The sequence below is a fragment of the Mustela putorius genome, unplaced genomic scaffold (genome assembly GCF_011764305.1).
Source record: "Mustela putorius furo isolate JIRA1106 unplaced genomic scaffold, ASM1176430v1.1 tig00000765_pilon_pilon_pilon, whole genome shotgun sequence".
Lineage (NCBI taxonomy): Eukaryota > Metazoa > Chordata > Mammalia > Carnivora > Mustelidae > Mustela > Mustela putorius.
Genome location: NW_025421470.1, coordinates 3,542,311 through 3,566,816, shown reverse-complemented (window position 1 = coordinate 3,566,816; position 24,506 = coordinate 3,542,311). Strand labels below are relative to the sequence as shown.

Genomic DNA, 24,506 nt, shown 5'->3' with positions numbered 1-24,506 from the left:
GCCAGGTCTCAGGGCGTGGGCTGACCTCATCCTGAACTTGGCATCTCCTTCTCCTGCCCTGGATGTCTTTCCAGATGCTGGTCTTGGTGCCACCCAGCCCCCAGCATTTGCCTTCAATGGCAAGTCCTACCAACGAGCTTCAAGCCCCAGGTTTCATGCCCCGAGTAAGCGCGGCCAGACACCTGCTCCCTACCGCCTGGTCAGCAGGCAGGACCACGGATGCAAAACCTGAGCAGCAAGGGGACGAGTCACAGCTCTCAAGGCTCCTCCTGGCCTCCTCTTGCTCTTATCGACGCCCTCGTCTCCCTCAGAAACGGTGCGGTTGTCACCAACATCCCCAACATCACCAACGTCCCCAACGACCGTGGACTCTCCCCTCAGGATAGCTGTGCAGATAGAGGAGACACACACTGGTGACCATCTAGAAAGTCTTTCTTTCCTACGGGACAGTGAGTGCCTTCGAGAGACTGCTGGAACCCACCCAACATCCACCATCCCCTTCCTTCTGAGGAATGGAAATGTGATTTTATCTGGGGCGGCAGGGTACCCCGTTAAAGGACTCCCTTTTCCATCCTCTCGATTCTCCTGGCTCTCATGTGATGCTCTGCCAAGACATATCCGTGGAAATAGGCTTTGGGGATTCTGGGAAGTCTGTCGAAGGGAGGGATCACTTTTCTCACGTTCCTCTGCCTCTTTCTTTCCATTGACTGGAATGCAGATGTGGGGGCTGGAGCTCTGGCAGCCGTTATGCTCCAACAGCTGACTCCGAGAAGAGAAGCCACATGTGGCCAAAAGGAAACACAGAAGCATGGCGTTCAGAGGACCTCATGAAGCTGCCGTATCTGACCCAGAACGCTCTTGTTCAGACTTCTTTGTTGCACGAGAAACTTTTCTGTTGTCGGATTTTTGCTAGATTCAGCTGAACCTAAGCAAGGTCACATGAATTCAAGATCACATGAAGACACCTTGGTACAGAGGTTGCAACACGAGTATCCATTTGGCGACTAGAAATTCCTCCTCTTTTTCTGCTAGCTCTGTGGGGCCCAAGAACCACTGAATTCTACCGGCCCGGCGCGCTGAGATCAGTGGGCTCTCTTCCTTTCCCACATTCATGCCTGGAATTCTTCCCCGTCCCTAGTGGGAAGGGAAACCCTGAAGGAGTGTCCCCAGCTGCCACACAGAGAAGCCCCTTGGATCCCACGCAGCCCCACATCCCCCCAGAGCAGTAAGGGACATGACAAGTAAGTTTTCCTTCTGTGTGTTCTCTTTTCTTGGCTTTCTCTCCCCCCAATCCAGGTTGTGTGTCCGTGTGTTTTCTCTATAAAATGAGTGACTCTGGAGGTCAGTTGCTGCTTGGTGGTTTGGAGAAGTGGGAGGAAGCGGAGGTGAGCAGGGGCTCACACCAGACCTGAGTGGTCCTGGGCTGGGGTCTTCGGCACTCACCCCACCCCCCGCCGCAGGCACATGCAAGCCCTGGGGGGTGGGGGCAGAGAGACCTCCAGGGCACCCAGAGTGTTGGCCGTGCAGAGGCTCCCTGCGGGTTCAGACTGGGAAATCTGGCCCACTTACAAGCAGGAAGGGCTCCTCGGCTACGAATAAAGATGGGGGGAGGCGGGAGGCTGGAGCCAGTGGGCGCTCAGGGACGTGCTGTTTGTTGATTGACTGATGGGGTTTGTGGGCGATTTGGATGACTTCTTTCAAAAGCAGCAACTTGACAGGCACGGCGGGGCTTTTTGTCCTTCTCATCCTTGGTCCGTCCCCTCTCTGAGGGGTTAAAATCCTTGCAGATCGGAGGGAGCTGGAGGCCGAGTTCAGCGGGTGGTTTGCAGGGGCTGCTCTAGTCTGGCCATTGCCCCCCAGGGGTGGGGATTGAAGAGGTGAGGTCCGGAGCAGGAGCCCCGGGGCTCAGGCTTTCCTCTGGGGATCTCTGTCCTGGTTGCAGCTTAGCACTGGGGGGCTGGCTCCGTGCCCTCCCATCTCATCCAGCCCAGAACAAATTAACTCTCACAGCCAGCCCAGCAGGGCCCCAGGGGAGAAGCCCTCTGATCTCGGGCATTCCCAGGACTGGCCTGACCTGACAGGCAGGTGCTGCACCTACCCGGGGAGTGGCTCACCCCAAACCTGCCTTCTGTCTCCAGCAGGGTGGTTGGCACCCGCCTCTCCCCGCGCCCCACCCCTTCCTCCCCAGCTTCAGACCAACCACCTGGGCCTTCCCTTTCAAAGGTCATCTGAAAACACAGCGTCCTACAGACGGCCAGATGTCACTGGTTTGCAGAGGTCAAATATTTAAAATACGTCATGCCCAGCTGGCCAGCAGCCTGCGGAGCCGTCTCGAACCTGCCTGGCCTACGAGCCTGGGAGTGGTGCCCTGAAGAGAGCAGGTCTTAGCCTCAACCTGGCAGAGGACAGAAAGGCCCGGGGGCTTTCCCAACACCCGATGACCAGACCTCACCCGATCTGGGGTCTCCACTTATGAGCAAGCCTGGGCAAGTCCTTGCTCTGAGCCGATGTCCTCACTGTCCCTCGGAGGACAGGACGGGCCCCCTTGAAGGCTAACTGTGAAGGCCGTGTGTGAGAGCAGCAGGCGGACACGCAGACCTGCTTCCGAGGCGCAGTCTGCCCCGGCTTCTGGGTGGGTCGCAGGTGCTCTCGGAGGGGGAAGGTCCCCAGGCCCCCTCCCCTTCTATCCTCTGGTCTTCCCGTGGACTCCCTGGCTCCTGGCTCCTGCTGAAGGCTGAGCTCTCCCTGCAGGCATGCCGCCTCCTGCACGCCCGAGACGCGGAGGGTGTCTGCAGCGCTCCCTGCTGACGCTCCACATTTCGAGAACTTGGGTTTTCTGCTTCCTCGAAGGGGTTTTCCCTGGTCTGTGCCCCTGTGCTCCTGTCCTGCCGCAGCCGCTGGCTCATTCATTACCCCGGTGTCTCACTGGTTCCTTCCAGACTGTTCTCTGCTCACTACACCTTGTCCCCCCCAACTTCCAAGCCTCGGGCTCACGTGACCTTGGTTTTTGTCCCTGCATGGTTCTATCTGTGGGTCTGATGTACGATCGTGACCTGGTGGGTCATTTCGTGAAACGGTCCCCGGGACGACCCCCTCCCCACCATCCCTCCTTCCGCCATGACCCCAGGAGGCCTTTGGAGGACCAGACAGACTAGTCTGTGCCACACACGGGCATGCCTGTGTGCGTGTGCGTGCCTGCGTGTGTGCCTGTGTGTGTGTGTCCGTGTGCACATCTGTGTCTGTGCCTGACTGTGTGCGTGTGCGCGCCTGTGCATACACAGGCCAGTGTGCACACATGCGTGTGTCGCAATCTGTCATTTGTGCCCCATGGCTTGCTTCTCCCCTTTCGCCCGCCCCCGTTCACTTGCGGTGGGCACCGATGTAGGTCAAGACGCCCACTGATTTCCCAGCGAGTGAGCAGAAACAGGAATACCTTGATGTCAGTGGATTTGGTCCAACGAAAGGCAGGCCAAGTGAGAATTTTACATTACTCCTGCTCCAAGGGAGGGAGAGATTTACTCCAAGCATTTTATAACGATGGTGTCTGGCTATGGGCTTCACACCCGGCAGCATAAATCACGGTGTTTTGACTGAGGCTTACAAAACCAGTTCTTGAGTTTACAGATGCTAAAAAATCCATCCTGCCGGGCCTGGGCTGTTAGCTGGTGCTGGGGCGGGCTGGGTGCACTTCCCTAAGGGCCGTCCAGGCCTGCGAGACAGGGTTCACGGTGAGGCCCCTGAGGAAGAGCGGGCGTGCCCGGGACTTGGCCTGACGCACAGGCCCGCATAGCCTCCTACCGCAGTGAGAGGACAGTATGGCCAGTTTTCAAGAGATGCAAATTTTGGGCTGCTTCATGGGGAACAGGGTGCTCCCTGAAGCTCCTGCCGAGGGAGACAGGGGAGGGATGCCCTAGGGCAGCACCCCAGAGGTGGTGGTAGGTGAGGCAAACGTGCTTCCCCTGCCGCAACCAGACACCGTTCACGGGGAGAACGCGGAACTTAAGCAAAGGGGCTGTAGCACCCGTCGCAGCAGCGAGGACACAGGGACACCTACGTGGCCGTCCACAGACGGACGGGAGGCCCTGGGTGCTCCCCCGCACGGCTCAGCCGTAAAAGGAACGAATATGTACCCGCATTAGCAGGGACGACTCTTGGAAACTTCCGTTAAGTCAGAGAAGCCAGACACAAAGGCCACATGTCGTGAGATCCCGTTTCCATGAAACGTCCAGAAGAGGCAAATCCACAGAGACAGAAAGTAGAATCGTGGTGGCCCAGGGCTGGAGGGCTTGAAAGAGCCTGGGGAAGGGCGGGGAGCTGATGGTGGAGCAGCGTCTTCTGGGGTGATGAAACGTTCCCGACGTGACCTTGGTGGTGGCATGACTCTGCAGGTGTACTAGGAAGGACTGAACCTCACACTTCAAACAGGCGAATTGTAGGGCACGGGAATAAGATCTAATAGCAGAGCTATTACCAGCACAACAAAAACAAACGGGCTGGCTCAGGGGCCCGGCCGGTGTCACCAACGCTGACCTGGGAGGCCCCCCGCTTCCTGGACCTGCCGGAGTGCCCCTCTCGCGCCGTCTGTTCTACTGTAGGACGTGTTCGCCGGCTCCGTTCTCGTGCTGCGCTTCCGTCCTGCCGTCGGCTTCCAAGCCTTTGGTCTGAGGCTTCCCCTCCTTGGGGCTCTGGTCTGGACGTGATGATGGCGTCTGCTTGGGTTTGCTGCCGAGCCGGCTCCGGCGACCCCATGCTGGAGCGGATGCCAGCTGCCGCTGCTTTCTCTGCTCTGCTCTCTTCACAACAGGGACATAACCCCTTTTCGTGCTCAAGGGCTGTGGTAGACAGAATTGTGTCCCCCCAGGGAGGCCCACATCCTAATCCCCGGAGCCCGTGAGTACGTTCCCTTACGTGGCAAAAGGAACTTGGCGTTCCACGATGGAGTTCAAGGTCTTTGGAGGAGACTATCCTGGACTGCCCAGGTGAGCCCTGCATGTGACTTCCAGGGCCCGGGCAAGGAAAGGGGGAGCAGGCAGCGTCAGAGAAGGCGCGGTGGTGACACAGCAGAGGTCAGGGGGAAGAGGTCCTGCACCGTGGGCCGGGAGGGTCCGCGAGCCACGGAGGGCAGGCGCCTCGAGACGCCGAGAGGGCGAGGAAACAGGCTGTCTCCAGGTTGCTTCTGGAAGGAATGCGGCCCCACGGACAGGCTGATTTTAAACTTTGGACCTCCAGAACTTTGGAGGTAGCAGCTCGGTGCCGTTTGAATCCATGATGTTTGGAGTAACCGTGGCAGACGCGATGGGAAACCGATACCCGGGTTTTACTACGGACCGAGGCAGGAAGCCGGCACAAAGGGAGCTGTCAGAAATCTGAAGTTTCAGTTTCTGCTGGACGCTGGCCTTCCCCAGCGGCAGCAGGCCCCGGGCGGCTTCCCGGGGCGGCTTCCCGGCTCCGTGCTACAGCCCGTCCAGGAGTTCCCGACTCCCGCCTGCGCCAGCCTTGCCAAACCCTGCCCAGGCCCGAGCTGGGGCCAGGCGACCCACTTCCTTGAGAGGGATTCTCACACTTGCCAGGACCTGTCCTGAGTGTGACCCGCGTGCCTTGTCCGGAGACCCTGGGATCCCCCACGCCTTCCCAGGGCGTCACAGCTCCTGCTCCTGGCGGCCCACCCGGCCTCCTGCGTTTCCTCTTTGGCTGGTCTCGGGCAGCTCCGTGGTGACCCGTGGCTCTGGCCTCCGAGAGGGTCCCTTCCTCCTCCTGCTTCTGTTTGTTTGGGTTTGCTTATTGGCGGCCTAAGGAGGCTGGCTGTTTCCTTAGCTAAGACTCAGCTCTGTCGTCTGTCCTAAGCTGATGTCTTGGCAAAGCCACCGTCCGTAGCCCACGGGAGGGAGAGCAGGAGCCAAGCGCCCGTGTCCAGCTGCCCACCAGAAACTTGTCTGGCCAGCCCTGCGGACTCCTGGCCCTTGTCACCCGGAGTTGGCACGTGCAGGTTTGTGCTCCACACGCGGCAGTGGCTGTGAGCTCCCAGGTCCTGTGAACACCCAAGTCTGACGAGAGCCAGACGGGGCGCTCCCAGCGCAGAGGGGTGTCAGCCGTGACCTCCGCAAATCCCGTCTGACCTGTCCTTGGGCCGTTCACCCGGTGCTTTGTCCACCAGTGCTTGTTACCAGGGACTGGGGAGTCTGGCTCTTCTGGCCTTTGGTGTGTGCACGGCGGACCCCAGATGGGTTTGAAAGGATTGACATTCATTCATTCATCACTCATTCATTCATTCCCTTGGGAAGCACAGAGCGCCCAGCATCAGGCTAAAGGAGTGTGTGGTGCCTCGACCGCCGCGTGCCACGCAGACCGCGGGGACTGCGGATGCTGGCAAGACTGGAGGCAAGACTGTCTTCGTGGCTTGGGCCACAGTGGTGACAAGAACAGAGGCTGGTCGGAAGAGGACTCAAGAGGCCACATGCCCAGTACTGGGAGCTGACGGATGATGAGGGGTGAGGGTTTGGGGAGGGTCATGGTGACCCCCGTCCCTGGCATGAACACCCCGTAGATGGCAGGGTCCTTCGAGGAGGGCAGTGGGCACAGAGAAGCTGTTGGGAGTGGGGAACGGTGGGTCCTCTTCGGACACGCATACCCGTCCGTGCAGGGCCCCAGAGCTGGGGTGAAAGTGCCCGGGGGAGGGAGGGGAGGCAGCGGACAGAAGAAGGCAAGCCTTTCTGGAGAATTCTGATGGGGTCGTTTGTTGGCCCTGAAGTTCTGAAAGCCTCAGACAAACGAAAGCTCTAGAGTGAACCAAGCAAGTGCCTCCCTGCGAGGCTGTCCGTTCCCAGCCCCATCCCGCGGCCCCTCCCCCAGAGGTCCCCGGCAGCCGCTGCTCGGCCGGTGGACGGGGCTCCCATGCACGCCAGCAGGATCCCATCCCTGTGTGTGTCCCACAAGCACACGCTCCGAGCTCCGGCGTGAGTCTGTCCTGATCACAGGACAGCAGGACAGCCCGAGGATGGGGCGTTGAGGCCCCAGGAGTGACCCCCAACCAGTGGGGACAGCCGTCGCTGGAGAAATGCCTCAGCTCCCTCTTGCCGGCTGGGACGGTTCTCAGGTGTGTCCTGCTTGGTCTCTCAGTGGGCCCTGAGAGGAGTGACATCGGTAAAAGTCCCTGTCCTGTCCTCGCTCCTGCCCTGGGCTTCTTGGGATGCCGCCCAAACCAGCTGCCTGTTCGCAGATCTCAGGCGTCGAGGACAATTCTGCGTAGTGAGGTCGGTTACATCCACCGGGACAATGGATCTGGGCACATTAGTGTATGTGTTATGTGTGTTTAGCTGAGAAGGTCACAAGCACATTATGTCTCAGAATGAGAAGACGCCATCCGGGCCGTCATTCCGTCGTGAAGAGCCGGTTTATTCACTGTGGTCTCTGGGTGACAACAGCACGTCCGGAGCTAGGATTTTTCTGACACGTAACAGCTCATTTCTAAATTACCTCCCCGTGGAATGATGCAAAGCTCATACTGCCCTCTTACTCAAGGAGTGTGGGGGGTAGAGGGCATCAGCCCAGCCCGGATCTCTCCGAGGTGGGGGCCCTCCTAACGTGTCGGAGTCACAGTGTGGAAGCCCCGGCTGGCTCTGTTGGCACCAGAAGTCGCTCTGACCTTGAGCGTGGACATGACCCTCTGTTGCACCCAGCTGGTGTCTCCTGCAGGGTGAGAGCCGAAGCTGGTGCAGACCCAAAGGGAGCCGCTCACGTGGGAAGGCAGCTGCCCGCAAGGACTGTCTACCCCGGAGCCCGAGGCTGGCCGCCCCCGCGTGTCGGGCCCCCGCAGCGGGCATGAGGCCAGAAGGCAGATGCTCTGCTGGAAGCCCCCTCGGAGCCGAGGACGGGCAAAGGCTCTGTTCTTAGCCCGCCTCCCCGCGGACGGTCCGGCCGTGACGTCGCTGCAGCCCCAGAGCAGAAAGGACCGTAGGTGGCTGGACACGACGTGATTCACTGCATTCTGCCCGAAGTGGCTGCTGACTGGTGCCGGCTTGCCTGGCTGGCTCCGGCGGGCGGCAGGTGGGTCCCGCCGGCCCGCTCGTCCTCGTTCTGATCCCGCAGCACCCGTTTGGCCCCAAGCTCTGTAGTTGCACCATAGCAGTGTACCCGGCCGCATGAAGAGCCATCGGGATAATTAAAAGCACTTGCCTGTATGCAGTCTTCTCTCGGCCGCCGGCCCCTGGGTGCGGCCCCTGACCGGGCGGCGGGGGTGGGGGGCGCTAGGTGTGATCCTTCGTTCTCATTTGGCCCGAGACGCAGCAGACGCCCCCAGAAGTGAACCATTTCATTAAAGGCTCACAGAAGCCCCAGGTCCTCCTTCCTTTCAGCGGGGAGACGCCCGCCGGCCGTGTGTCCCACCCCAGTCTCCCTCTGCGCAGCGTCGTCTTCCAGCCTTGGCTCCCCCCGGGGTCCCCTGAGCTGTGGCTTTGACCCCTGGCGTGCCCCAGCATCGAGGTGTCCCGAAGAAGCTGGACCCCCCGAGTCGATCATCATACAGATTCTTCCTGGCTTCAAGGTCTGCCTCCTCAAGGCTCCTTCCACGCTCAGCAACACCCCCCACCCCCATTTCTACTCAGTTCCTGTCTCTGTCTCATCAGCCAGGGACCACTGGACACCCTCTCTTGTCCACCTTGGGCCATCTCCATGCTTCCCGGGGCCGTCGAGGGCTTGTTCCTGCCTGTTTTGGGTTCGTGGGTACAGAGGTCCCTCAGGGGCTGGCCAGGCAGGGGAAGGGGGGCGTTGGGTGTGCACAGGGTAAAGGACACACCCAGGAGACAGAGCGTCCGTCCTGACCCCTCAGTCCTCCAAGCCCTGGACGGGCCCGCCAGACGCACACCCACCACCTCTAGTTCCTGTAGCTTCCCCAGAAGGAGTCACCCCGAATGTGGCGTGCGTGGGCCGGCCCGATACCTGGCACTTTTCCTACCTAAAGGCTTTGAGACCCGTGGATCCCAAGCATCCTGGCCTTGGCTGTCTTACCCTGGCCAACCCCTGCGTCCGCCTCAAGAAATGCTTCTTTCCGGCATGTCTGCTTCAGAACCTTGATGTCCCTGCGGTCCCTAGAGTCTGCCCTTGAGAGCGGGCGTCTGCCGGGAAGCAGGAAGAGCCCCAGGGCCTGTAGAGACGCAGGCCAGAGTGGTGGGGTGAATGGCAGGGAAAGCCGAGTCAGCTTTGCTGGAGTAGAGAATGCGATGAAAATCCCGCCGGCGCTCGGTTGTCGGAACTGATGGCAGAGAGTAGAGCACAGGGAGGTAATGCTGTGTTTGTGGGCAGCCCCTTCCTCCCCGCTCCAGCGGCCCCACGTTGCCAACTCCATCTGACCCGGGCTGCGATGGGCCCATCTGGCCTCCACAACACCCCCAGGAAGGCACGGTGGGAAGTCGGAGGTGTGATGAGGGCGGGGGTGGGGGGGAGGTTGTCGGTTCAGCCTGGGACGGGGGGGGGGCGCGGGGCAGAGCCAGCTGACTTGGAAGCAGACTGGGGAGAGCCACCTCCAACGGGTTATGAATGAGCAAATACGACAACCGTGGGTGCCCATAAGGATGGGAAGCGGCCCCTCTCACGAGGGAAGTAAGGAAGCTCGTAGATGTATGAGCGAAAAAACATCAAATAGCATTAGAGGTGTTTGCTTTCTCTGTAAACCTTGGTTATGTTTAGTGATTATTCCCTCTTACTGTCCTAGTTTCCCAGAGGATTCTGGGAGACTCCATTTCCAAGGTCCCTGGACCCGGCAGGTGCCCTTGAGGAGGTGGGGGGGGGGCCCTTGCCCCATCCCTGACTGCGGCCTCCAGATCCATCTTTGCCAAAAACACACGGAGGCCGGCAGTGCAGCCAGTCTGAGACGTTGTCTTAGTCCCCTTAGATGGCCCTAGAGCCGAGGGTGGCCCTACGCTCCGCAGCCACTGCTTCTTCCCACCGGGGGCTGGCGGGTGACTCAGGAAGAAGCCGTGTTTCCTGGAGTTCAGCACCATTTTAGGACAAAGATCATCATCCACGACTCTTCCTCTTTCTGGGTCTCCAAGTGCGGAGGAAGAGGGCCGGCCGCTTGGGCAGCTTCTGGGCAAAGGCCAGGGGTGGGTGGAAATCAGAGCCGTGATCATTTGTTTTTCAAACAATGAGGCAGGATTTGGGGATTGGCAGCCGCCCATTCCCTGTTTATTTGAGCATGGTGGAATCTTTAAAGCAGAGTTTGTTTAAAACCTGTCTCCGTGGGGGGAAAGAAAATCGATTTGGTTTCCCAGGGGCTGTGCTGAGGGAGGGAGCATTCTGGGCAACCACAGTTGGGTTAAGGCATCTCTAGTCCAAACAGCCGGGGAGCCATTGGTTTGGGCGTCTGTCGGGGACTGTGTGACCTCACCCTGCTAGATGCAGCATGACCACGCGGCAGGGGACCCGGGCCACCATTTCTTGGTCCACAGGGACGATACGCACCGTGCAGCTTAGAGCGCAGACATGGAGGGAAGCGACACCGAGGCCAGTGCGAGCCGTCTGGACATTCACTGTCCTCGAATGGAATGTACTTTAAGCCTGGGGATTCACCAGCACCGTCCTTTGCTTCCTGAGTGTCCTGTGCTCACCGCCCTGGAGACAGAGAGCGCTCCCTGCCCCTCCAGCCTCCACCACAAAGTCCAGACAAAGCCAGGTGTGAGGGCACCGGCTGGCTGCTGCCCGGGGCGGATTTGCGACCCAGATCGGTCACCTGGCTGCATGACGGCACTCCTGGATCTCAGGCTGATGCTTCTAGCGCGCCGGGTGCTGGGCTGTGAGGGGTTGAGGGAGGACCGGGGGCTGGAGCCGTGAAAGTCACGGCCAGATGGTGTCATTCTGTCCTGTGGGTTCATGAAAACAACCTCATTGCTTTCTTTCTCCTGCAGTGACCCTGGGGGGTTGGGCTGCTCTGGACCCACCGGCCAGCTGCCTGATGGATGTCCCACGGGCAGGAGTCTGGGTGGGGGACCCTTGGCAATCAGACCTGAGTCTGACCTTCTCCCGGCTCCCAGGCTGGCTTCCTTGTTTAAAACTCCCATCACCTCCCTTCCCGGTAGCAAACATGCCCTAAACCCATCCCTTCTCCAACACTCCCGTGCACGTGGGATGCCTGGACGTCTTCGGAAACCACAGCCGGCCCTGGAGTCCGAGCCGCCCAGGAGCTCCCTGGATGCTGCTGCCGGTCCAGGAACCACACTCGGAGAAGCCAGGCCCCAGGCCTTCTAGGACTGCAGGAGACTTCTAGAACTGGTTCCCGATGCTGTTTCCTCTGTAGCATGGTGCTGTCCCCACACTGGGTTAACTTCCCGTGTTATCTGACAGGTCAGCACATAGACATCACGGCCCCGGGCTAGGGAACGGCCGGCATGCAGGAAGGTCAAGTCCGAGGGCCCAGAGGGGACCCTGCGGGACCGGCCAAACTCCAGCCGGGAGGGAATGAGAGCAGAGGTTATCAAAGCTGCGTCGAGAGAGCAGACGCAGACAGACCAGCAGATGGTCTAGGAGACTCGGAAAGGAAAGGGAGAGCGTGTCTCCCCTTTGTTTGGGGTCTGGGGTCTTTACTGAGGATGTGACCTGGTGTGCGTGTCGTCTTAGGCATCCAGGAACTGGGTAGCGCAGGGACAAGGGTCCAGGTGTCCTTCAGGAGTCACTTAGTCCTTGGAGCCAGGGGCCTTGGCGCAGAGGTGTGCAGCGCCGGTGATCTGGAGTGAGCGTAGGACGGCTGTGTCCGGTCGTTCTTCCCCGGTCCTTCCCTGGAAGTCTGCCGCGGGAGAAGCTCGAAGGGGTCCTTCAGTCCTCGTCCCTTACAAGGAGGACACACGTTGCGTGACGAGGCGTGCGCGAGACGGATTGCAGGTCCTCGCGAGAACAGGAGCAGGGCTTTCTGTTTCCCTCTCTCAGCAGAAACCCGGATGGACAGCAAGGTCCTATTTGCAAGAAGGAAAGGAAAGACGGACTGACCCGTCAGCCAGGAGGGAGACTGTGGCAGCCGGAGGAGAGACGCCTCGGAGGGGAGGGGAGACTCGAGGCAGAGTGAAGGAGCTCCAGGCACGGAGGGGCGTGGGGGACAGCCGGGTCCACCTGGGAGGGGAGGAGGAAGGATGCTTGGCTTGGGGAGCTGAGTGGGGCCCCGACCCGCTCAAGGCCGAGCTGCGGGGCACCAAGCGGAAAAGACTCTCTTTCCTTGAGGACCCCGCGGAGTCCGATCTGAGCCGTCACCCCTGTGACCCAGGGGCTGGGGGCCCACGGCCGCTTCTCAGTCACGGCGTCTTGAACGCATGGAGTGGAAGCTGGGCAGGAATATGACAGGAGCTCAGAGCAACTGGGTGGCGAGCGGGAGCCCGTGTATGCCGGTGGGACTCACGATGGCTTTTCCTCCTGCTGGAGTTCTGCTCCCAAGTAGGGCATTTGTAGGATGCCTGGTGGGGAGGACTGTGGGGAACCGGCTCAGAGAGTCTGGGTCTCGGGGGGAGCAATCGTGGGGGCTTGGTGCAGGCGCTGGGGGCTGTCGCCATGGGACCCGGGCCTGTGATGTGACTTTGGGGGGTCGGACTGCTCTGGGCTCTGACGTGGGTGGCCGGCCCCGCCTGGGTGTGTGACTCCAGACCCTTGGTCTGAGCGACTGCTCGGATGAGCCGGGCCACTGCGTCCCTGGGAAGCATCATAAACCGAAGCACCATCACGTTCTTCTGTGGCATCTGATGTCAGGAATCTGCCCCAGCCGCGGAACGAAAGAACGGCCTGAAGTTCCTGGACCCTTCAAGTGCCTCACCGACGGTTAGGATTTCATCCATTTGCTCGACAGCTTTTTCTCTGGGGCATAATCTCTCTATACCTATATTTTTCATATACATTTCATAAAACACCTATCTGCGTATGTATCTTACAGACATGAGATAACCTCTGTCTCTCTCTGTCTTACGTGTATGGAGAGTATAATTTCCATCTACGCCTATGTGTCTTTTCTTAGATATGCGATACGCGCTGTCTTTCTGTGTATTTCTATATATAGTACGTACTTACAGCACGATCTCTATGAACACGTCCTTACATATACATTCACATAGAGAGAGAATAATACGTCTTTATATCTTCTCATACACTGGTGTCCTCCGCGCTATGGCTTGAATGTTTCTGTCCTCCCCAGATTCCTACGTTGAACCCTGACACCCCACGTGATGGTGTTTGGAGGTGAGGGGTCAGGAGGGTAGAGCCCCCCTGAGCGGGATTAACCCCCAAATGAAAGAGATCTGACAGAGCTTCCTGGCCCCTGTGAGGACACAGTGAGGGGACGGCTGCCTCTGGACCAGGAGGCGGGCTCTCCCCGGACGTCCAACCCACCAGCTCCTTGATCCGGACCCCCAGCCTCCAGAAAGGTGACAGACACATTCTATTGTTTATGCTGTCAGCCGGAACAGACTCAGATACTCGGTCTCTGTGCATCTCTACGTGTGTACAGACATGTCTCTCTCTCTACATACAGCCTCACATAAGCACGTGATGTCTCTGTGTTCTCGTTCTCTTACTTCAGCACCGTGCACTCGTCCAAGTCAGGAGACTTGACATGACTGCAAGCTCGTCTCTAACCCGCTGTCCATATTGGAATTTCGAGCCCCTTTTTAAAGCTAAAAGCGGGTCAACACAGTTAAGCTTTAGTGTGACTAGTAGTCAAATCAGAACCTCCACCGCCAGCACGTTGGATCAAATGCAGATGGCAGCGGGGAGTCCCAGGAACAGGAGGACACGACGTGGCCAGGTTCGCTGTGGCCCCTCCCGCCCCGTCTGTGTCTGCCATCCGTGTGGTCCATGGTCACTGTCCTCATGGATCCCCGTCTCGGGACGAATCCGGGAGGCTCGTTTCCTGTGTCTTCTCCATCGCAGAGGTCTGGAAGCTTTGAAAAACCGAAATAATTTCTTGTCTGGAGATTACTTCCTTTGGGCACCAGAAGGAGGCTCTGGCGGAGGCAGAAGCAGCCACCGACGTGAGTGCAATGATCAAGCCCCACAAATGAGCAGAGCTGTCTCGTCGTTTCTAAAATAACGCCCTTTATGGTTACCTCGTGACGCGGTCCAGGATCTCTTCCAGAAACACGGAATTCAGTTGTCCCGACTGAGATGACGCAGACGAAGGCGTTCTTTTCACCTCCTTCTGTGACGTGTAAAACGAGACCCAGCGACCGGCATGAGCGTCGGCAGACTTGGAATCCGCGGCCCCTTTTATCGCTCAGCAAACAGAATCCGAACCCAACTGACCAGGGCGGATGGCACGTGGCCGCACGTGGCCAGAGCCTGTTTTCGGATCTGTCCTTGTGAAGCTCCGTGGTCCGGACCCCAGCCTGCCCTGAGTCCGTTATTCTGACTGTGGTGCCCCGTTCTTGGCTCCTGGATCCAGTCTCAGACTCTGCTCAGGTGTTGAAAGGCAGATTTCCGGCCAGGCTCTTCGATTGTGAATTGAATGACCAATCTGGCCCAGCCGGGAAGGAAGGAAAGCTTCCCGGCTCAGCTGAAGTCGTGTTTGCCTGGGTCGGCCTGTCTTCCCACAACTGGATAATAAATCTTTGTCCAGAGCGATCTGGTCACCCCCAACCTTGGCGCCCTTCGTGGGGGGCTCCTGCGACCAGTGTGGGGCAGATGGAGTCCGAGAGTGAGGGAGCGCTGGCCACGCGCTTTGGGCCCCGAGCCACGGTGGGATTTAGACCAGAGCCTCCTGCTTGACCTCAGGCTGGGGGCTCCTGTGTCCCTCCAGCTAAGGACCACGAGCCCCCTGGAGATGGGTTTTTAGGCTGCCTTTTATCTGAAAGACACCTTTTTAACATTTATTACACTCCTGTCTCACAGCAAAAAGGCACATGTGCTTTGGAAGTAACTAGAGAGGACACTGGCAAGTTCACTAGGTCTGGCTTGGGTCTCCTACTCAATTTTTTGCCGGACCCACCTTGCCAACACCTCGTGCACACGACAAGAAGACGGAGCGCGCAGCGCGGGGAACGCTGGTCTCAGGCGACCCCGCTGGTGAGGGGCAGAGCCGGGCTGCCTCAGGGGTCATGGGATCAGAGGTCCCCACCTCAGAGGTTGGCACGCCAAGACGTGGGGACAACCTCTGGCTTTCCGTCCCATGTTTTCACTTTTTTTTTTTTTTTAAAAGGATTTTATTTATTTATTTGACAGAGATTACAAGTAGGCAGAGAGGCAGGCGGGGGGCGGGGGGGGGGAGCAGGCTCCCCACTGTGCAGGGAGCCTGATGTGGGGCTCGACCCAGGACCCCGGGGTCATGACCTGAGCCGAAGGCAGAGGCTTCACCCACTGAGCCACCCAGGCGCCCCCATGTGCTCATTTTTTATTTTCTTCCACGTACGTCTGTGTTTTGTCCCTGTGACAGACTTTTCTTTCCAACCGCTTGGCATTGGCCACCGTGCCTGCTTCCGTCCCTCCTCCCGTACGTGGGTTCCGGAACCCTCCGCACACCCCGCCCCAGCACGTCCACCTTCCATCAGGGTGTTACCTCTCGGGGGGGACGTCCACAAGGGTCCCTGTGGGCCCGGGAGGACCCGAATTCTAGCTGGTGTCAGCCAGAGCGCAGTGGGGTGCACCCAGTGGCGGCGGCTGCCCAGTCTGCAGCACCCTCGCCCCTCACCCCAGCCACACACGGACAGACCTGGCGCCCGGGGCTCGAGGGGGCGGTGAGGGCTGGTGGGGGTCGTGCAGGCAGGAAGACGCCGGAGAGTTCGGAATTGGAGGAAGACCCCCAAGAAAGGTAGAGTGAAGCTTTGGTGGCTCCCACACGGCCCTGGACGGCCCACGCACACGGTTAGAGCCACAGGGAATGCCACTGGACAGACTGACCCCCCACTTGGATCCTCTGTGCCGGGAGCGGTGGGTGAAGGGGACCAGGCACAGCCCCGCCTCCCCTGCCCTTCATCTCCGGGGTTCCGGGGGGCCGGTGGTGGGAGGGTCTCCTTCTGGTTCCTCCCTGTAGACGGAGATCTGGCACTCGGGCAGCCGTCAGCCTTTTCCTGGGCTCCCCACGGGGCCACGACAGGCCCGCAGGTCCGAGGCCGGAGCTGGACCCCCTCACGGAGCTCGGTGTGAGAGGAAGGCCCTGGCCGGGAGGAGGGAGCCGACTCTCTGGGCAGCCCTCCTGGGCCTCGCCCGCCGCCCCACCTCCTTTCCGCTCATCTAAGGGTCGGCGTTTCCAAGAAAGAGGGTGGATTGGACGACCCAAAGGCCATTTTATTCTGTTTTATAAGAACCGAGAAAAGGAGACTTTGAAATTCTTGTGCCTCGCTGGGTGTCAGCTCTCGGAGGAAGGTCTCCGAGGCCGTGGCCGAGTCCGTGGCTGCCGGGTGGGCAGGCGGGTCCGCTGTGGGTATGTCGCTGGCGTCATGGCCCTGCGTGTGGCACTGCAAGAATTCGCCTGGCGTGGTCCTGGCCCCCAGGCCGTGCAGCCCTCCTCTGCACCCTTCTCGACCGAGTGCCGCCTCCCCTGTATGGCCGAGAGGTGCCGGGTGAGACCGAAGGAGGAGGCAGCACCTCGCCTGGGACTCTGCGTCGTCGTGGGCCTCCGTGGGACCTTCTCAAAGACTTTGGAAATCTTGAGAGCGATTTCTGAAATAATCTGCCCCCGGTGGCCGGGAGGGGGGAACTGGGTGGCTCCGTGGGTTCAGCGTCAGACCCTTGTTTTCGGCTCAGGTTGTGATCTCCAGGTCGTGGGATCGAGCCCAGCTCCGGGCTCTGAACGTCGCACGTGATCTCTCTCTTGCAAAGTAAATAAATAAGATCTTAAAAAAAACAGGCGGTCAGCAGCCCCAGAAGCAGCAGACGCCGGCGAGGAGCCTGCCCGAGCCCCCTGACGGCTGCGACAAATCACCACCCCATTTGTGGCTTAAAACAACAGCAATTCATTGCCTTTCCGTGTCTGGAGGCCAGAAGTCTGAGACCAAGGTGGGGGCAGGGCCGGCTTGCTCTGAGGGCTCCAGGGGAGGGTCTCTCCTGCCCCTGTGGCTGCTGGGGTCCCCGGGGCCCCGCTGGTGCTCTCAGGCAGCCATCTCTGCCTCCTCTGTGTGTTGGGGGGTGGCTGGCGGTGGATTCCATCCTCCCCCGCGCCCCGATCTGGGGTGTTCTCATTCTGGAGACGTATCTTCAGCACATCTGCCAAGACCCTATTTCCAAAAAGTGACCTTCTGAGATTCTGAGCGGACCTGAACCTGGGGGGCTGCTTGTCCTGCCCTTGGCTGTCATCTCTTTCTCCTCACGGTGCCCCCGGCTTGTGGGAACTTATTGGAACCCTCTGTCGAGAAGCTCACATGAGGCCGACGCCGGGAATACCGTTTCTCTCTAATGCGTTCGGCAGCAGCCCTGGAAACCGCGCTGGAAACACGGCGCTATCTTTCTCCTTCTGGGACGGAACACTGCCCTCTGTGGCCCGCCCCCCGCCCGCGGGACATTCCAAGCCGGTCTTTCCATTTGGACTTTCTCATCTGTCTGTCTTTTATTTATACAAGCCCCAAACCACAGAAGCCTGCCTGGTAAACACTCGGTTATTTGCTCCGCAAATGCTGGGATTGGAACCCCAGCCCCCCAGCCCCCACCCCTTCCCTGGAAAAGCCTGGGCAAAGCCTTTGGGAAATAGAAAAGGACTTAGTCATCGGGAAGGAAGTTCCCAGTTTTGAGAACCCATTACCAAACCCCGCAGGGGTGGCTAGCCGCCTGCTTTCCAGTCCCTGGGAAGCCAGGACTCCACCTCGAGGCTGAGTGTCTGGTGACCTCTGCCCCATTATGCTGCTTAAATGCTCGCCCACGGTTTCCCGGGGTGGGGGTGGGGGTCGCCTTGCTCCCCTGAAGGAGCCGCTTTGTGGGGCCAGCCTGAGTCAGGTCCTCCCCAGACCAGCCGGCCGCTTGCTTGGGCAAGCGGAGCATCAAGGGAGATGCAGGCGAGCGGCCGGCTTCCAGCTGCCCTTGTCCTGGGAGGCAGCCCGGCCGCTTTTTCTGGGTCTGGGATTGTAAAGTGTTGGAGGGAAGGGAAAGGTAGTGTGGAGGGACTTGCCACCCCCGTGAGAATTTAAAATGCATAGTAAGACGGGCGCCTGGGTGGCTCAGTGGGTTGAGCCTCTGCCTTTGGCTCAGGTCATGATCTCAGGGTCTGCTCGGTGGGGAGCCTGCCTCCCCCATCCCCCCCTCCTGCCTGCCTCTCTACTACTGGTGATCTTGCTTTCAAATAAATAAATAAAATCTTTTTTTTTTTTTTTAAATAAAATAAAATGCCTAGTAAGATTACATTTAAGTCTATTTCTAAGGCCGGTGCCCCGCTGAGCGTTGGTTTCCCAGCTGGGAGGGACTCCGTTCGCCCTTGGACTCCCCAGTCAGCAAGCCGGTGAGGAACGCGCCGGGAAGGGGCTTCCCCCTCTGGGGTCTCCCAGGGAAGGGGACGACGCCCGAAGGGCCACAGCAGAGCCTGCGCGCCACAGTGCTCCTGTCTGTTCTGGGGACCGTGGCTGTCGGGGTATCCGAAAATCAGTCGCCCTCGGAAATGGAGGTAGGGGAAGGCCACCTCTCTTCTGACGACCCCCTCGTGACCAGGACGATTGACCCAAGGCCACTCAGTCAACAAGTATTACTGTATGCTTGGCACTGGCTGGGGACCAGGAGGAGGCAGCCTTGGCCACGAGGCCCCCCTGGCGTTGGCACCGTCTCTCAGGCAGGAATGAGGAATACGCACATGGAGACGACGGACAGAGAGGCCAACACCCAGAGGGAAAGGGATGGGGCCGGCTCGGAGGCAGGGCAGGAAGGCCAGGCAGAAATCTGCTTTTCCCCCGGGACCAGCTGGACCGATGTTTGCTTCTTGTCGGCCCAACGCTGACCTGATGGCCCCCCCAGGCCCGGCCCCAATTGTGCGACCTGACCTTGGCTTCCGACCTCAGGCTGGCTTGGACCCTGGACCCAGTTCCTGCTGCACAGCTCTGCGTCTGTCTGTGCTCTATCGTGACCGTCCACTCCACGGCCCGCGCTCTCCCGCGACAGCCCTGGTCATTTCCCTTTCAGGGTCAGCAGGTTCTGGGCGCAGGGCCAGCCCTGCCTGCCACTGGCTAAACTCCCTGAGGCCCGCCACCCGTCCCCCGGGCCCAGCGCAGGCCAAGCCTTCCCTGCCTGCTTCCCCAGCGGGGACGGACGGCTCCCTAGCACTGGCCGGCTCCCATCTGGTGCGGCGTGGCCCCTGCTGCCTGCCTGTCTGTCCCCAGGTGACCTGTGCGCGGAGTCCGTTCGGCCAGTGGGTCCCCCACATGGAGAGTGACTAGAGTTGACAATCACGGTCACTCTTGTCCTTAAGCTTGGTAAGGAGGGAGCGAGGACTAGCCTTGACGAGGCACACAGTCCTGTGTTCAGGGCCGCTGTGAGGGGCAGGGCTCCCTGTGTGCAGACGGGGACACAGCCCAGGGAAGGGAATAGAGTCCGGGGGTAGGGCTGGATCACGAGCCCAGGGGCCCCCGAAAGTCTTTCTCTTCTTCTTCTAGACCGGCCCCGTTTCCTCTGGTCCGCGTGCTGCTGCCTGGAACCGAAGCCGCCCCCTGGTGAGGCCGTGCTCAGACTGTGCACCAGGGGGCGGGGGGGCGTGCCCCTCGGGGGGGCCGCAGGGGCGTGGGGGGGTACCCCACCTCCTCATGCCGGTCCCCTTGGTGCCAGCAATGCCTTGTCACAGCCTCTAGATAAGGCATTCCGGGGCTTAACAGGCCTCATTATCTGACCCAGATACCTGCTGAAACCGACCCGGCCCGGAGGGACCCGGAGGCCCCATCTCGCAGCTCTGAGGGGTCAGCCCCTCACCACAGGTGCCGGGGGAGATGCTCCCCAGAAGGGAGGGGGGCCACACCTGCTCCCTCGGAGCCTCGGGGACCGTCCCCCCCCCAGACCGGTCCTTACAGGAAGCCCGCTCCCTACCCAGGGCCTTCGCAGGCTGCGCCCGCTCCCCACGGGTCTGAGCTCTCGACCGGGGGGACACAACCTACAACCTGTCGTGAGCTTGTTCTGCGTCTGTCCTCTGCATCGTAGACCTCGGGAGCCACTGGGGAAAGCGCCGCATGCTGGGGGCTCAAACCAACACAAGTGGGTCCTCTCGCTGCCTGGAGGCCTGAAGCCCCCCATCCGGGCGTCATGGGCCGCGCTCCCTTCTGTGGTGGCTTCTGTCCTACTGTCCCGGGGCCCGCAGGGTCATCCTTCCAGTCCGTGCCTCTGCGGGGGACACAGCCTTCCCTCTGCGTGTGGCTGGGTGTCCGCGGTTCTCTTTTAGGAGGACACGGTCCGACCGGATTGAGGTCCCCTCGAGCCATAGCCGCCTCCTTACTCAGCATCATCCGCAAAGACCTTGTCTCGCACCCACCTGGGGAGGCTTGGACATTTCCCTTTGGGGACAGGACGGAACCCACAGCAGACTGGACGGCTTTCCGAGTCTGGGTCAGCCCCGGCCATGGCTGCGTTCCCGGTGTGCATGTGGACGGCCCGGGGATGGATGCCCGAGCAGGTGGGACGCGGATTCTGCAAGCAGGTGTCCCCGCAAAGAGCCAACACTTAGGACAGTGTGACTTGTGCTGTCTGTCTGTCTTGTCCTCTCTTCCTCCTGTAGCTTTGAGTCTCTGCACAGACTGCAGCCCCTCCTGTCCCGTTCCGTTTCCTGCCTCCGGCCGAGCCCTTCCAGGAGCCGCACCAGCAGGGCCGGATGCGCCCGGGGGAGAAGGCACAGGGCTGCCCTGGTAAGAGACAGTGACCGCGCTTTCTCCCGCCTCCCGGCCCCACACGTGTCCCCAGCAGCTTCCTGTGTCCCCCAGGGCTGCTCTCCTCCTGGGCCCGGAGCGGCTCGCGGGGAGAGAGGGAGTGGGACGCTCCCGCAGAGGCTGACAGCGTGTGCTCGTGGCCCCTCCGAGGCCGGCTCTGGCTTTGATCTTGGGAACTTCCGCCTCTATCCAGAGGCTCTGAGCCCATCTCTGGCTGCATCTCCCCGAGCCCACAAGACCGAGGGCACGGGTGTTTCCTGTCACCAGTGTCACTTGCTCCTTAAATCGCTCCGTACTCAGCTGTGGGCTGCAGTGACAAGAGGCCACGGCCTGAGAGACTCAAGGAACAGAAAGGCGCCATCTCCGGGGTCTGGAGGCCGGGCGTCCGAGATCAGGGTCCTGCAGGTTGGGTTTCTAGAGAGGACTCGTCTTGGCTGGCCGAGGGCCACCTTCTCGCTGTGTCCTGGTGTGACGGAGAGAGAGGGGGAGAGAGACTGGGAGCTCTGGTGTCCCCTCTCACGAGGACACCACTGCTGTGGGATCAGGGTCACACCCTCACGACCTCACGACTTCCCGACTGGAAATGCAGCCCTCCTGGGGGGTGGGGCTTGCACAGCCAGTCCTCCACGCGCATGCTAGTTGTTTTCCGGACAAATCTCTTTTTGGAAGAAATGCTATTGCCTTCGACCTGCGACCTTTAGGGGCTGCGGCAGGCAGGGAGGGAGGCTGGGGCTGGGGTCGGGCTGGGCTGCCCCACGCTGGGAGTTCTGGCACTTTCCCCTCAGGCCCTGCTCTGGCTGCCGTGCTGAACTCACACCCTCCAGCTGGGAGGAAGGCCGCGGGACCAGGACGGCTCTCTCTGAAAGCCCTCACCGCTCACCGTAGATGGTAAGGCAGAGCCAGAGAACGTCAGAGGTTTTGCGAGTGAAAGGCGGGAGGCGCTGCGGAGAAGCCTTGCGGGCAGGCCCAGTGCCCGTGACCCTGTGGGGAACCCCCTGAGACGGAGGAGGGCAGAGCCCCTGTTCTGGTGGGATGAAGACGTTTACAGACCATTAGACCGAAGGCGGCGGCCTTCCCTGCCGTGGCTGGCAGGGGAGGAAGACACGCGACACGCGAGACGGTCCGCGGGAAGCTCCGGTCAGGAGGGTAATCACCTAGAGGAGTTCCTGAAGGCTTTCCTAGAGCCCTGGGAGGGCAGAGAGCCCGAGGCTGGAAGGCGTGGGAACCGACGTATTGTTTCCATCGGAGGACACGCTGCTGAGGCCCCGACGTGGGCACCCACCCGCAGATCCCGCGCGTACCGTCTCTTACTGTTCTCCCCAAACATCTCTGCAGGAACCGGGGGTTAGTAGGGCTGGGGAACGGGGATGGGGCAGAGGGCGAAGGCGGTGGTGGGAAGAGGACGTCCGGGGGCGCGATAGAGGCGGGCCAGGCTCTGCCCAGTGGGGCGCACGGACGTCCCGCAGCTGCCGGAACCAAGCCCCACGGACTGGGGGCCTAAACCCACGACCTTTGTTCTCTCGACGTCTGGGGGCAGACGTCTGAAACCAAGCTGTGGGCAGGGCCGCTTTCCCCTGGAGGCTCCGAGGGAGGCTCCTTCCTTGCCTCGTCCGTCGCCAGTGTTGCCAGCGGCACGGGCGTGCATACACGTCCTTCCGACCCGTGCCTCTGTCCTTCCACGGCCTTCCCGTCTGTGTGTCTCCAGTCCACCCCCCTTCTCTCAGGAGGACACCTGTCACCAGAACCAGACCCGCCGTAAATCCAGGAGGATCTCATCCCAGGACCTGCATGTTGATCTTATCTGCAAAGACTCTCTCTTCAAGTAAGTTCACACGCACCGGCACCAGGGGTTAGAACTTGGACTCGTCGGTGATGGCCCAGGACTAAGGGCACCTCACTAACGTCTCCTTAGTAGCGAACTGCCCGGGGTATGGACTGGGTCAGGGGCTGTCAGCCTTGCTGCCCCTTGAAATTCCCCTAGTGCCTTCAAGAAAGGGGGTCCCTCCCTCCCCAGAGATCCCGAGCCCTTTTCCTGGGTTGGTGGTGGATGTTGGCTTTTTTTTTTTTTTTTGGTGTTGTATGTGAATTCTATCTCCTTATTATTTTTAAATTTTTAAATTTTTTATTAACATATAATGTATTATTCGCCCCGGGGGTACACGTCTGTGAATCGCCAGGTTTACTCCCTTCACAGCACTCACCAGGATGCTGGCAGTTCCTACAGAGTGAAGCACACAGTCATTCCACGCAGAGGTGGGCCTCATCCAATCAGCTGAAGGTTTGCATAGAACAAAGGCTGACCCTCCCCTAAGTAAGAGAGAATTTCTCCTGCCGGACGACGTTTGCATTAAGACGCGGTTTCTCCTCCTTTGACCTCAGACGGAAACGTGGCTTTTCCTGGGTCTGGGGCCAGCGGGGCCTCCGATGGACACCCCATCCTTGCCTCTCCCGGGTCTCAGACCTTCCGAATCAGACTGCGGTTCTAGAAGGCTTCTCCATACCCCGTTTTTCCATACGCTGCTTCCCCATACATGGGTCCTGACCAAATCAGAAGACATTCATGCACTCTAAACGGGAAGGCACGGTTATTCCCATTCTGCAGATGGGGAAGCTGAGGCCCAGAGACGCACTGATGATAAAGCCATCTGGTTGTTGGGAAAACAGAGGTGGACCCAGGACGTCTGGCTGCTTCCCTCCTCATGCCACTGTGAGTGCCCCGGGCCGTGAAACCCAGCTGAGATGTGCACCGTCGTCGGCCTTCGCAGTCTTCTGCGGACCTCTGACAGCCGTCGCAGCCCGCCCCCCAGAGCCCCCTGCAGTCACATCCCCAGGGGCTCAGGGCACCTGCGTGGGGTGGGGCTGCTTCTCCTGAGTCCAAACTGCTCTGGCTCGAAGTCGGAGGAGCCGTGTGTCCCGCATGCTCCTGTGGGCTTGGGGACAGCGTCCCGAAGCTGTGCTAGACCCTTCCTGCCCCCGCCGAGCCCGCGCGGAGGGCAACAGTTACCAAAGCGGAATGTGGAGAAGGGATCCCAAACCCTCTGTGCTGTGATTTTACGATGTTGAGGATTTGCAAAGCTACACGTTACAGGAAGAAAAGACGAAGATAAAAACTGTGCATGTCTGGGGCGCCTGCGGGGCTCCGTGGGTTAAAGGTCTGCCTTCGGCTCAGGTCATGATCCCAGGATCCTGGGATCAACCCCTGCATCGGGCTCTCTGCTCAGCAGGGAGCCTGCTTCCCCCTCTCTCTCTGCCTCTCTGCCTGCTTGTGATCTCTCCCTCTGTGTCAAATAAATAAAATCTTTTTTTTAAAAAAAAAACAAAACCAAAACCAAAAGGTCCATGCCTGTGTGTAGTTCCAGGACCGTAAAGAGACCACACCAATGATAAGGAGAGCCCCCCCAGCAGCCGGGACTCTGGGCAAAGGCCTCACCGTGGGTCCCCACGCCCCGGGACAGCCCTGTCCCTGTGCCTCTCTCTGCGCTCACCCCCCAACCTGAGGCCGGGCAAGGCAGGGAACAGCACGGCACCTCCCGGCCTGCTCACCGGCTGGGTGGTCATTGCCAAGGCTGCACGTCGAGCAGGATTCTAGAACGGGGGCTACAAGCAGTGAGTGATGCCACCGGAGTCATCCCTGCCCTAGGCCAGCAGTGAGCCCCTCCTCTATGGCCGCTCACATCCGTCCCTTGGGACACAATTGCCATGTCCCAGGACAGTGCTGGGGCACATACG

General features: G+C 60.1%; 1 long non-coding RNA gene across 2 annotated transcripts; it reads left to right on the top strand.

Moving 5' to 3' along the window:
* Positions 1–20,638: 20,638 nt before the first annotated feature.
* On the top strand, positions 20,639–23,968 carry LOC123393196. Of its 2 annotated transcripts, XR_006607917.1 has the most exons (5): positions 20,639–20,756; positions 21,563–22,121; positions 22,502–22,599; positions 22,972–23,055; positions 23,157–23,968. It is a non-coding gene; the product is annotated as an uncharacterized LOC123393196 (long non-coding RNA). The 2 variants fall into 2 exon arrangements; XR_006607916.1 differs by having other exon boundaries at positions 22,972–23,968.
* Positions 23,969–24,506: the final 538 nt, after the last annotated feature.